At 50.4% G+C, this 12,482-nt stretch overlaps 1 protein-coding gene across 36 annotated transcripts in view; it reads left to right on the plus strand.

Annotated features, from left to right (window-relative positions):
- Nucleotides 1-12,482, plus strand: part of Celf4 (CUGBP Elav-like family member 4) — a 276,506-nt gene that overhangs the window by 216,671 nt on the left and 47,353 nt on the right. The window lies entirely within an intron of this gene.

Below are 12,482 nucleotides of genomic sequence, written 5' to 3' on the forward strand. Positions count from 1 at the left end.
ATAGATAGATAGATAGATAGATAGATAGATAGATAGATAGATAGATACCCTCAGAAGCTCATCCATGAGAAGACAAGACTTGCAGTTAGCCAGGGACATCTCTGTTACCAGGCAACAATTCTCCTGGAAATACGGTGCTTTGTAGCTACAATGTTTCCCCGCCTCAGCTCCAGGGTGATCTGTGCCCACCCTGGGCACAGCCCTGTTTCTAGGTACCACCAAGATAGGATTCAGCTGTGCCACAATGTGAACAGAAACTAAGAGAATGATAAAGTATACCTCCAGCATCGAAGGTCAGGCCCCTGGCACCCAGGCTCAGACTCTCTCCACAGCAAACAGCCTCTTCCATGGTAGTGAGTATACTGCCTAGAGAGAGAGAGAGAGAGAGAGAGAGAGAGAGAGAGAGCGCTCAGCCCAAGGGAGGGAAGGAAGCTGCAGGCCCCTGCAGGATCCGGACTGACAGCTTTGGAAAAGAGATACCGCCATTTCTGCTTCTCATGGAGTCAGCCCCCAGCTTCACAAATACTGTTTCCTGCCTGGCCTCAGCACTGAGCAATGCCCACAGCTACTTCCTCAGGAATGTGGACAAATTCGGTCCCTGGTCAGACCCAAAGATACTTGAATCTCTGAGCTGTCCTGAAGGGACACTAGCATGACTAGAGGTGGCATTGGTTCCAGTGGTCTATGCTTCTTCCCAAACCACTCCCTTGAGCCCTCTGTTTCAAGCTGCTTATCTGGCTCAATCCCTTCTTGGCCTGAGATTCAGGTTCTACCCAAATCAGTCTTAGGAGGATGCCTGTTGCTTCCCAAAGTCACCTCATGTCTTAGCGCATGGACACATCTTACCCAGGGCTTTCTGAGGATCTCAGGACCCTGATAATTGAGAAATAATACACTCAGGTATAAAGGGCCTAAGTGAGCAAGCCCAGATGGCTCCCTCTTCCCACTCTGGCTCCCTTCTTGATGAAGGTAGGGTCATGGCCTTGCTTAGCCTCACTCAGGGCTTAGGAGACCAGTGGCAGGGATCAGGGTCTCTCCCAGAAATGGTCTCTAGAACATAGGCCCAGTGAGTCACCAGGCATGCAGTACCTCGTATCCAAGGAGCCACACGATAGCTCTCAAGTGCGTGCAGGTTGCCTGGACAGTCAGTGCCAGTAGTTATCCCAGAGACGGACAGTCAGATAACTTGGAGGAGGCAACATGAGGAAATGGTACTTCTGGACCTGAGAGAAAGGGCTCCCCCAGAGCTGGGAAAGAAACCAGGTGGCACAAACGAGGCCTCACCCAGAGAATCTCAGAGGGATCAGGCGGGCCTGGCCCCAGCAGGTTTTCCAGAACAGAAGTGGGTGTGGGGCGTCTGTACAGCCTCAGCTGAGCTGAGTGCCTACTCTAATACTCTTCAACCATCCCTTGCCTGGGAGGCAATTGCTCTCCAACTCCAAGCTGCTAACCTCATCGCCTTTCTCCCATATATCTCCTGCTCTGACACTTGCCCCAAGCCAGATTAATCAGCTCTTTTATTCTTGCTGCGGTGGAAAGGGAGGGAAGAGAAGAGCCAAACCTAAACATCTATCTATTAATTGCATATTCAATATTAAACAGGGAGATGGTCCTGAGTCAGCACTATCACCGAGCTATTTTCTTTTAAAAGAAAGTTGGCTTAAAATAATTTAATAGCCATTAAATATTTCTTCTGGGGGAAGGGGGGGAAAGGAAGGAGGGAAAGGTGAAAACGATTAAAGGAGTAAAGAAGAGACAGGTATGAAAGGAAGGGAGGGGGTGGGATGGTGGAGGAGGAATGAAGTTGACAAGAAGGAAGAGGTGAGAAGAGATGGGTTGGGGAGAGGAGGTAAGATGCTTGAGTCTTGAGCACCTGAGTTTGGTCCCCCAGCAACTACATAGACAGCTGAGCCCATGCTACGGGTCTGTGGTCCTGTCACTGAGTGATGAACACAAGGTGCACTGAGACAGGAGAGTCCTAGGGCTTCCTGGCCAATCAGTGAGGTCCAGACCCTGGCTTAAGACAATAAGGTAGAGAGTGTTTGAGGAAGGTATCCCATATGAGCCAACACACACACACACCACAATTTTTTTTAAAAAAGAAAATGTAAGAGAAGGAAACAGGAGGAGGGGGAGGGGCCTCGGAGAATGTGTTGGGGCCATGAGGGGCAGGAAAGGAGCTACCTCAGAAGCAGAAAGTGATGATGAGCCCCCCTACTCAGGCTGCATCTTCCTGTCAGCCCCAGCAACTCTGCTGCCAGCCCACTCAAAGATCCGGAACTTGGGATGTACACACAGGTAGGGTCTCCACCTACCTGCCTTCCAGGTCAGAAAGGGGACTTTGGCAAAAGGAGGGCTTCTCCCCAAACCCTGCCCTCATGCAGGCACTTTGGAAGCCCATTTCCAAAGTGGGCTCCCCATTCCACTTCTTGCACTTCTAGAAGCATCTCATGGTCACATGGAGTTCTGGGAATGGGGATGGACAGATGTCAGTAGAACTGTGGGTGTTAGGGTGGCCTTTTTACCAACAGAGCTCTGTTCTCTGGTATAGATAAATTGCTTAGTTCAGGCTGACAGGACGGTAGCAGGGCTCTCTTTCTCTTCTCTGGTGTGAGGTTAGTTCCAGCCATGAGAAAACCAAAATGAAGGATGCGTCCATCAGAGCCTTAGGCTAAGAGGCCCAGCTTGATGCTGTTCACTCTTCCCAGGGGCCCAGGCTGAAGCTGACCGGTATGGCCTTTGGAAGGCCTCCAGCAGGAACACGAGGGAGGTTACAATCTTTCCCACTGTCCTCCACCCTTAGTTCTGGAGAAAGCTCACAGGCAAACAGACACAAGAAGGTGGCCACTGCTATAACAGAATCATGCCCAGTTGCCTAAAGAAATGACCAGATTAAGCCTGCAGCCACCTGGCCTTTGACTGGGATGAGTAAAGCCTACATCAAAAGGACAGGCTGAGTCTCTCCCTACTAAGCAGGTTATGCTTTCCCCAGGCCAGGGAAGGGGGGACTGAGAGAGTAGCCTAAGGGAACCCAGAAGGATGCCCAATGAGTTCAGAGAAGTGGGTCAGACAATTGAGGCAGGAGCAGGGGACTTTCTGACTACCCCCACCCCTGGCCCTGCTGAAGGGCCTCAAGCAGACAGACTAAGGGGGTAAAGAGCCCTGAGCACTGCCTGGAAAGGAACATGGGAAAGGCAACTCTGTGAGCTGCTATTGGCACACCCCCAAAGAAGCTTCTAGAAAACAAAGAAACCTCTTTTATATCTTCCTTTCCTCCCCAAGTCTTGAAAAAAGTGCCTGGACTGGCACATTCCAGTTCAATCTGCTCCCTGGGTCTTCACTGATAAACTCCACTTCTCTGTCTCTGTCTATCTCTCTCTGTCTCTCTCTCTATTTCTCTCATATGCTGGGAGAAGGATTGTGACAGGTGTGAGCCCCACCCTCATTAGTCCTTAGGTTTGCCCCTGCCCCCACCCATCCTAGGCAGGTGCTGGCTGAGTCAGTTAGCTGTGTTCTTGTAGCCTTTTGCTGCCCCTAATCCGTAACGGTATCTTCAGAGCATCATTCTCCTCATGGCAGACACACTAGTGTGGCGGTGGAGTCCCGCTGGGCCAGCTAATGAGGTTGGACGCGACGCATGTGATGCGGATCCCAGGCCCTCCCCGAGGCCACGTTCCCCACCATAAACCCAGGCCCCATTCCCCCCTCCCAGCCCCTCCACCATCTGTAGCCCCATCGGGTCCTGTGGCTTTTGAAATCCTATTACGTTCCTCATTTCTCCTCCAAGCATTATTCTATTTCTAAACAGACAGACCGCGTGTGGTCTGTAAGGGTTCCCGGGAGCTTTGGGGGACCAGCTGAGGGGTCCAAGTCCAAGCAGGGCAGCTGTCTCCTCCTGCAGTGGTTCTGGTCAGGCACATGGCTCAGGGAGACCCATGGCCATAACTATTGACCTCCAGATGCTGCATTTCTCACTCCTGGGCTCTTCCAACAATACAATCCTCTTACACTCCAAAGGCCATTTACAGTGTGTTCTGATGAAATGGACTTGCAGGCTGACCCTGCTATCTGGAAATGCACCATACAAAAGTGTCCATTTTTCTATCTTCGGAAGCAATGAATGACTTCCTGGACAAAAGCTTCTGTTCTGGCAGAACAGTACCCCCTCCGGATTCTGCCTAGGAAGTCCTCAGGCCAGGGAGATGTTAGGGGTTGCAGAGCTGAGGGAATCGGGAGGACCAGCCTGAAGCCATCCTGGGCGTGTAGATCACAGGGCTTTGTCTTGATCCTGTACATACTGACCTCTAGTTCAGAGCCTCGCAGGAGATCCGGGGATGAGCAGAGCTGACCGCAAAGCAGCAGAATGTGACTGAGGCCCCACAACAGCCACCCAAAGGAGCTGTCTGTCAATGTTTACCCTTCAGCATCCCCTACAGCTTCCGAGTCCCCACAGCGGGTCTTAGGCACTGCACTGGACAGCACACTACTCATATACATGCATGAATGTGTGTGTGCTTTGCCCCTCCACCAGAACTTGTTTCAGAACTTGCTGCCCCTCCCCACCTCCCCTCCCCCAGCTCATGGGGGGACCGTGACAGGAGGGACCATCTTCCCTCCTCTCCTCGGGCCCCTTGAAGGACATCAGACCATGTAGGCCCGGGAGGTCCAGGAACCACTCTACCCTAACCCACGGTTCTGCTCCTCACCCATCCCCTTGCCATTTTTTATCAAGAAGTGGATGGAATGGGGCAGCCGCTCAGCCAGTAAAGTGCTTGTTGCACCAGCATGACAGCCTAAATTTAATCTGCAGAACGTGAGAGAGCTGAGCAAGGTGGCACACACATGCGATCCCAATGATGGCCAGGCAGAAGCAAACAGATCCAAGCGGGCGGCTCACTGGCTTCGGCAGGCTCTAGGCTAATGACAAACAGTTAAAAAATAAAATAAGATAAAATAAAATAAAATAAAATAAAATAAAATAAAATAAACAGGGTGTGGTTTGCAAGACGGCTCAGTGAAAAAAAAGGCACCTGCTACCAAGCTGGCTACCTTGGTTCAATCCTTATGACCCACAGAGTAGAGAGAGCAGAGTCCTAGTTGACCCCTGACCTCCAGACGTGCGTGCTCTGCCCTTTCCCCAGTCAAGCACACTAAAGAAATAAAATAGAAAAAAAAAATTAAAAGAAGGCCAACGGAGATGAAAAACTAAATCGTTTCAAACAAAACAAAAACAACATGGACAATATACTCAAAGCTGTGTCTCAGGTTCATTTTGGACTAATGCTGGGGAAAAAAAGACTGCAGCAATATTCGTCTCAAATGTAGGATAACAGGCCCCGATCCAGGCCCCACCATGTCCTTATGCATGCAATCTGAAAGATTTGGAAGGCCTGAGAAATGCCAAACTTGTGACTGAGCCAAGCTGCCCAACCAAGGTATGGCTCCCCTCCCAATCGAGGTCAATGACATATCCGTGAACACGGTCTCTCTCTCTCTCTCTCTCTCTCTCTCTCTCTCTCTCTCTCTTTGCTAGAGTATTTCCAGCTTTTGGTCTCTCTAAACCCCAGGGCAAGACCCACTTTACCTTGGGGCTTATATTCTCAAAAATCCCCATTTTTCTGGCTTAAAGGAATCTTTGTCTCCTTTCTGCCTTGGAAAAGGAATGTTTAAAACCTCCCTTAATTTATAAAGCTACACCAGATAGACCTGTGAAGACAGGTCTTTGTGGCTGGGGAGGTGACTCCATGGGGAAGGGTCCCTAGGGAAGGCCCCAAAGCACTCCAGTGGGGCAGACACACATTATAAATACATCTCTAACTCCCACCATAAGTGTGAAAATATAATTAACTGCAAACCTGCTGAATGCAAACGGACTGTAGGTTTTCAGCTGGAGGAGAGCATGTGGCTTGAGCTGCATTTTGGTTTTAAAGTGGGTTTTTCTGTTTTTTTGTTTTTCGTTTTAAGCGTTAAGAAAGTTAAGTTGAGACTAAAGCTCCTCAACAAATTCCCTCTGGCCCCAGCTAATTTAGCGAACAACAGTTTCAGGGGAAATGGGGTATTAATCATAGCAAATGGCCTTCTGGATGATATTTAAAAGTGCCTCCTGCCTGTGCGCTTGGGAATAGGAATGACACAGAGAGGGGACTAGGCCCCCTCTGGTGAACATCCCATTGCTGCTCTCAGGAGCAGCCTGTCCCCTGCACTGTGTGAACCTGCAGGAGGGTGCTCCCACTTCTGGGGAAGATGGGGACAATGAGAGAGAGAGAGGAAGTGCCTCCTAGACTGAGCAGCTCTCCGTGGAGGAGTGAAACGCCCAGTGTTCTCAGGCTCCTGGCACCACTCAACAAGAAAATCTGATATGGACATGGGCATGGCCAGGAGGTTATACAAGCAGAACAGGAAGAGGAAATAGACCATGTGAATCAGAGATGGGAACATGAAGATGAGCTTGCTCTGTGAGAAAATGAGCCAGACCCAAGTGGGTGAGGGGCACCCGTTGAGCCAGGATGGAGGATTTCTGGCTTTCTGGCTTTGGGGGTTTAGGTAAGGTTTAGGAACCCTGCTCTTCACAAGGGGATTTGAACAGAAGTGTTTAGGGAAGGGAGTACACTCTCAGGCCAGTGGGTTTGGGGCTAACACGGAATCGGTGGTGTTCTGGGGTTGCTCGGCCACAGAGAAATAAGAGCCCAAGTAAAGATCAGGACAGAGATAGGCCCAGACTTCACATCATGGTTCTGACTTTAGATTCTTTGCCTTTCCCACAAAGCTGTCCACTCTGAGACCTCCATCCTCTTATTGCGAAGACAGTGGTAACAGTCCCCTGAACTTCACTTTTCAATTGGAGCATAGTAGGAAACTATGGGATGCCTCTTTGTGGTGGCTGTAGTTGTTGTCATTTTATTTTTAGAGTCTGGTGTATGGGGAAAGAGAGGTGGTGACAGGGTGAGGAGGTGTGACGAACCACGTGCAAATAGAAATTTTTACCACCCAGAACCTCCATTGGGCTAGGTATGTGAATTACCAGAAAGAGCAGGACAGGGGAGGTTTCCAAGAGGTGGTAATAATGAGATAACAGGAAGCGCATGGGCTGTCACTGAAATGGCATGAAATTAGAGACAGGGATGGGAGGTATGTGGGTGGCATTCCAGATATTTTTAAATCTGTCGAAGAACGTGTTTAGTGGAGAGGAGCATCTATTTCATGGAATGGAGGAACCTGGACTTGTTTATGTATGGGTGTTGGTGCATTCAGATGTCGGGGTGCATGTGTGAAACTCGGAGGTAATCTGGTAGGAGCTGGTTCTCTCGTTCCACCCTGTGGATCCTGGGAATTGAACTCCCGTCATCATGCTTGGCAGCAGGTGCCTGTACCCAATGAGCTATCTTGCCAGCCCTTCCTTGTATATTGAGATAAGGTCTCTCACTGGCCTGGATCCGGAAGACTGGGTAGTAGCACAGAGTAGGGAAATATGATACTAGGCATGGGCCAAAGGACGTGAAGAGATGGGAGCCCCCACATCAACCCTTGTGTACACAGTGTAGCTGTGCATGCCCATCCTTTTGCATCCAAAAGGCCTTGGCTATTGCCGTTTTATTTTAAAGTCTGCCCCTCCTGACCTAATGTTGGAGATAACGGGGCATTGTCAATGCATGCAGCAGCTGCTGCTGGGGCTCTGGATGATGGAAAGAGACACTGAGTCATCTAGGGCCTCATACCTGGTAGCAGCCTTATGTGCTTGGCAGAGCAGCATCTTTATTTATGGAGTGAGAAACAGGACTGGGAAAGGAGAGTTGACCTCCTTGAGACATATAACCAGTCATTAACCTTCTTGACTCAATTCTTCTGGTCACCTCCAGGTCTTGCCAACATCTTAAGGGCCTTTGGGCCTTCTCACAGCTGCCTATTCAAAAGCATGTCCTTCCAGCATCCAGCGCACCACTAAATCCACAGGGATGAGTCTGGATCACTGCCTAAATGGCTTTTCTTCTTCTTTGCCCATGCTTTTAGAAAAGAAGTACAAGGAACCTTAGAGAGGGTCTTAGGCTGTACCTGCCCAGGTGCCACTCAGGTTATGGCAGTAAGAGCCTGTCTGTGGCCATGTAAGTGTGGAGGCCAGCTGGGATGAGCAGGCAGTAAAAGCCAGTGGAAACTCCCTTGAGGAAAGGCAGCCAGAATCACCAAGGCTGTGCCCACCTGGAATATAGGTTTTACAGACCTCAACAAGGATCCATGCTAAGGATGTCCTATCATCTCAACAGCCTGAACACTGTAGCCCATCCATGGGTAATTGGCCTTGGTGTCTTGGGGTGCTTGAAGCTTACATATAGGCCACTTAGGCCAGATGCGGTGACTCTCCACATCAGAGAGCATCCTTTGTCCTGCAGAGCTTATGGACCATAAAGGCTGATGTGTGGCTCCAGGAAGATATTTTCCAGCTTCTGCTAGGCTCTAGACCCCAAAGACGCTCACAGGCTGTAAGAGTAAGCTCTTTTGACATATGTGAGCATTGGGGACAGTGGGTGACATGAGAAGAGAGGCCTGCACCATCTGGGGCAGTTTGCATAGCCTTCTCAAAGGCTCGCTCTCCATGTTGAAGAGGATTCCAGAATGAGATAAGAAAGGCAAGCTCCATGGTCTAGAGCATGTCTGGGGAAAAATAAGGAAACCCAACAGTCCAGGAAAAGGGTCCCAGGAATACCAGAGTAAAATGTAGGGGCCTGGCTCCTGAGAAAGAGAAGAAGGTGTGGACTCTGGAAAAGTCTGGAGTCCACAGGAGCTGGACGTGGGAAGATGGCCACCCACAGGAGGGTCTGTCCAGCATATCAGGTGAACAAGTGGTCTGTGTGGGCTCCTGCCATGATGATAAGTAAGAACTATGGGAATAACTTCAGGAGCCTTTTGTCACTAGACAACATAAACCCAGTACCAAGGCATCCCTGCCCTGAGTAGCTGCTGCTTCAGAACTCCCCCTGCCCCCAACACACACACACTTGCCTTCTTCTTGACCCTTCCCAGTTATCCAGCTCCACACAGATAGTCCAAGCCCTCCTCAGTCCATCCTGCTGGTCTTTTTTTTTTTTTTTTTTTTTTTTTTTTTTTTTTTTTGTTCCTTCACCGACACCCTAGCTCAGACACCCTCTTCTGCCCTCTGCATGCACTGTAAAGTCAGGCATGGTGCTAATTTCTCATCTCCATGGAGACTGCTCCCTCCTTAAGAAGAGACGTATCTGGCTTCCTCAGAGCTTGGCTTGGCATGGGCGTCAGTTCGTGCCTGCAGTGCCAGTCTCCTGCCCATGGCTGAAAATGTCCTACCTTCCCTTGTTGGGCCAGGTGGAGAAGCAGCCTCCACTTTGGACTTCCTACCCACTCTGGCCCCACAAGCTGAGGCTGGCTGGGCAGGGGGGCTGGAGCCATTGACATTGGCATTCTCCTTGCAGCACATCTTAATAATTTAATGGCTATTAGCAGGGCCACTGTGGTGGGGGAGGGGCACGGAGGGAAGATTTATAGAGAGAATTCACTCCAGGTTGGGGTTTTGTCTTCCTCTGTTTTCCTGGCATTTATCATGCATGTTTTAATTTGGATCGGAGAGTTGCTACCATCTGGCCATTATCGCAAAGAAATATTCATTTTCGCTGAGTGACATAGGCTCCATTCATCACAGAGCATGCTGATTGCCCTGCGAGTGTGGGCTGCACTTTCTCCTTCACTGGAAATGAACCTTGAGCTGTGGAGGAGGTCCAGTGTGCCAGGGGCAGAGGCACAGGGCTGACAGTTACCATTGACCCTCCCAGCCATGCTGACACGAAACAGTGGGGGAAGGAGCACCCACCACATGCCCCCACCTTCCTCACCTGTCCTGTTGGAGATCTTGGTGCTCCTTCAGCCTCACCCTAAGCAACTGACAACAAGTTCTCCCAGGGAGAACTGTCTAGGGCAACCAGTTCTCAGAAGTGGCTTTCCAACCTCTCCTTGCACACTGACTTCTGGGACCGTCCTGTCAAGAGTGGAGCCTGCCCAAGCAATTCTTCCCTATCAGATCCCTACCTGAGGAGCATCATTGCAAGTCAGGACCAGGGGGAAGAGAGTAGGGACTCTTTATTTTCATCACATAATGGTGGCATGGAATCAAGCTAGAGTTCAGGGACAAGACGAGTGTGCCTCCTTCCATGACACTCTGTTTATTCCAACCACCACTCCCCAGGGCATGACATCAGAGGAGGCTGAGAGCCTCTTGAGTGTGAAGCCAAGTATTTAAGAGTTAGACTTTCAAGGGGGTGGTACGGCATTCCCAGGCCTGGCAGGGTCACCTGAAATTCACTCAGTAAGCAGTTCTTCAGGGCCACAGAACAGAAACAGGAGGAAGACTAACCTCTTCACATAATGCAAGGCACAAGCCAGGGCACTGGGAGCCACGCCCATCCTTCCTGATGGCAGAAAGTGTGAGAAGTAAAGATTACGGCGTCCCCTGTGAGGTCTCTCACAGGGACTCAATGGAGATTAAGATTCTTAGGCATGAAGACTTGAGCAGGGCTGTGTCCTCTTCTCCCCACTCTTCTCCCCACCCTTCTCCCCACCGTTCCCCCAAAGTTAGACACTTCACTTCGAAAGGGAAAGAGTTAGGGTCAGATATGACATCACAGTGTGAGAGCTGTTTTGTCAGGCAAAATTTAGCAGCACAGCTTTTATCTGAGGAAGTTAACCTCTCCAGAGCCTAGGGAGGTAGTCGGTGGCTGACATGATTCCTGGAATTCTGTCCAAGAATTGCGGCCAGACCCCCAACCTGAGGTCCTGACACACATACCACCACCCCACAGCAGGACTCAGGTTTGACCCAAAGGGCTTACCTGAGTCCAAGGGCAGCCCTAGGCCAACTTCTCTCTGTCTTTCCCAGCAGGAGGCAAACCATCCATGTATGACTGCTCAGAGGAGGCAAATGAGACTCCAGGGTTTACTTCCGGGTCATCAGCGGATGACTGGATCGTGCAAGAAAGAATGCCAAGCCCTTTGAGAACTGCTATTTCAGTGAGCCAAGATAGCAGGGGCCAAAGGCCAGTCTAGGCCAGTTGGGAGCAGCATTGTGTTCTAGATGGGGCGACTTGACTGATTGTCTCTCCAGACAGTTTTTTAGCATGTGTTGAGCTAAGCTGGCTGTCCCTTAAGGACCTTGTTCTGCCTTCCCCAGAGTAGGGAGTTGGTGGCCTGCGCTGTGGAAGATGGAGATATTCCTTAGAGAGACAGAGGGGGCGGGGCTGAGCCCGTGCCACCAGCACGCAGCATGCCCCTCCTCCCCTGGAACTCTTTCAGTGACACCAACAGCTCCGAAACATCTGCTCCTCCATCCTGGGACCCGCAATTTGAATAAATTATCCCGACGTGGAGGCAGCCTGTTATTAATGGCTCGAGATTTATAAGATGGTTTAGTTTAATAACGCTGTGGCCCGGCGCTGCGCCACTCCTGGATGTTTTTGTATTTCGCCCCTTCCCCAGCGGCCTTTGGGCTGAGTCCCAGACCACATCCTTACACACCCATCACACCCCAATGCCCAGAGGCTGACTTCTCCGTGCCACTAGCCCCCACCTGCTCCTAGTCGTCTCTCAAGTGATGCACGCCTCATGGATATCACACCCCATGGGTATCAGTTTGGGTGTTCTGACCCCACTCTTACGTAAAGAAAGCCCAGGCAATGAGATGGGTAGAGCAGGGTGTTGTATAAAGCGTCCGGTCCCACGTGCATTTTGTATTCCTTGCCTGTCCTGTCTTTCAAAACATGTCGGAAGCCTGAGGTGAGAGTGGCCTCTCCCCAAATGGGAAGGCTTCTGCCTATTTCTTTATTCAAAGTGTTTGATTATTCCTTCTTTAGTTTGTCCTTCCTCATACTTTGGTCATGAAGCCCTCCCAAATTAAATGTGATGCCTGTGGTAAGCTTCTGCAGTCTGCTGCCTCCCTTGTTAAGGGACTCCCACAGCGCTCACCTATAGCTAGCTCTTCCAGACTCCCCTTAAGTCTGGCGAACAGTAGGCGCTCACAGTGTGTTTTCAGTATTAGCTTTTCCGAAAGTGTGTGTGCTCATCTATACCGGTGTGGTTTTCCTGCAAAAGCAGAGCATGCTCCAAGAAGGAGAAAGCAGGCTGAGGGCTGGATTGGGGAACTGCTAGTTGGAGATGGAGGATAGAAAATGGTGACTTTCCAATAACCAGTGTCCTTATCCTGTCCCAAAGTAATAGAGACCACAGGCTGTGAAATGCACACACATGAGCCTTGCAGCCTGGGCACTAGCTCAGAGGCATCCCTTCACTCCCATCCTAGACACAGTGGGCCCATAATGATTGAAGAGCCTGCTGCTAGGAGCACTCAGAAAGATATAGGACCAGCATGCTCCACTCCCTGTGAACCTCAAAGTCATTGAAGTGGCAGGCCCCAGAGAGGTCTTGAAAGATCCTTCTCTGCCAGGGCCAGGCTTAGCTGTGTGGCTTATTAT

Source organism: Psammomys obesus, unplaced genomic scaffold (assembly GCF_907164565.1).
Source record: "Psammomys obesus unplaced genomic scaffold, mPsaObe1.curated_primary_1811, whole genome shotgun sequence".
Lineage (NCBI taxonomy): Eukaryota > Metazoa > Chordata > Mammalia > Rodentia > Muridae > Psammomys > Psammomys obesus.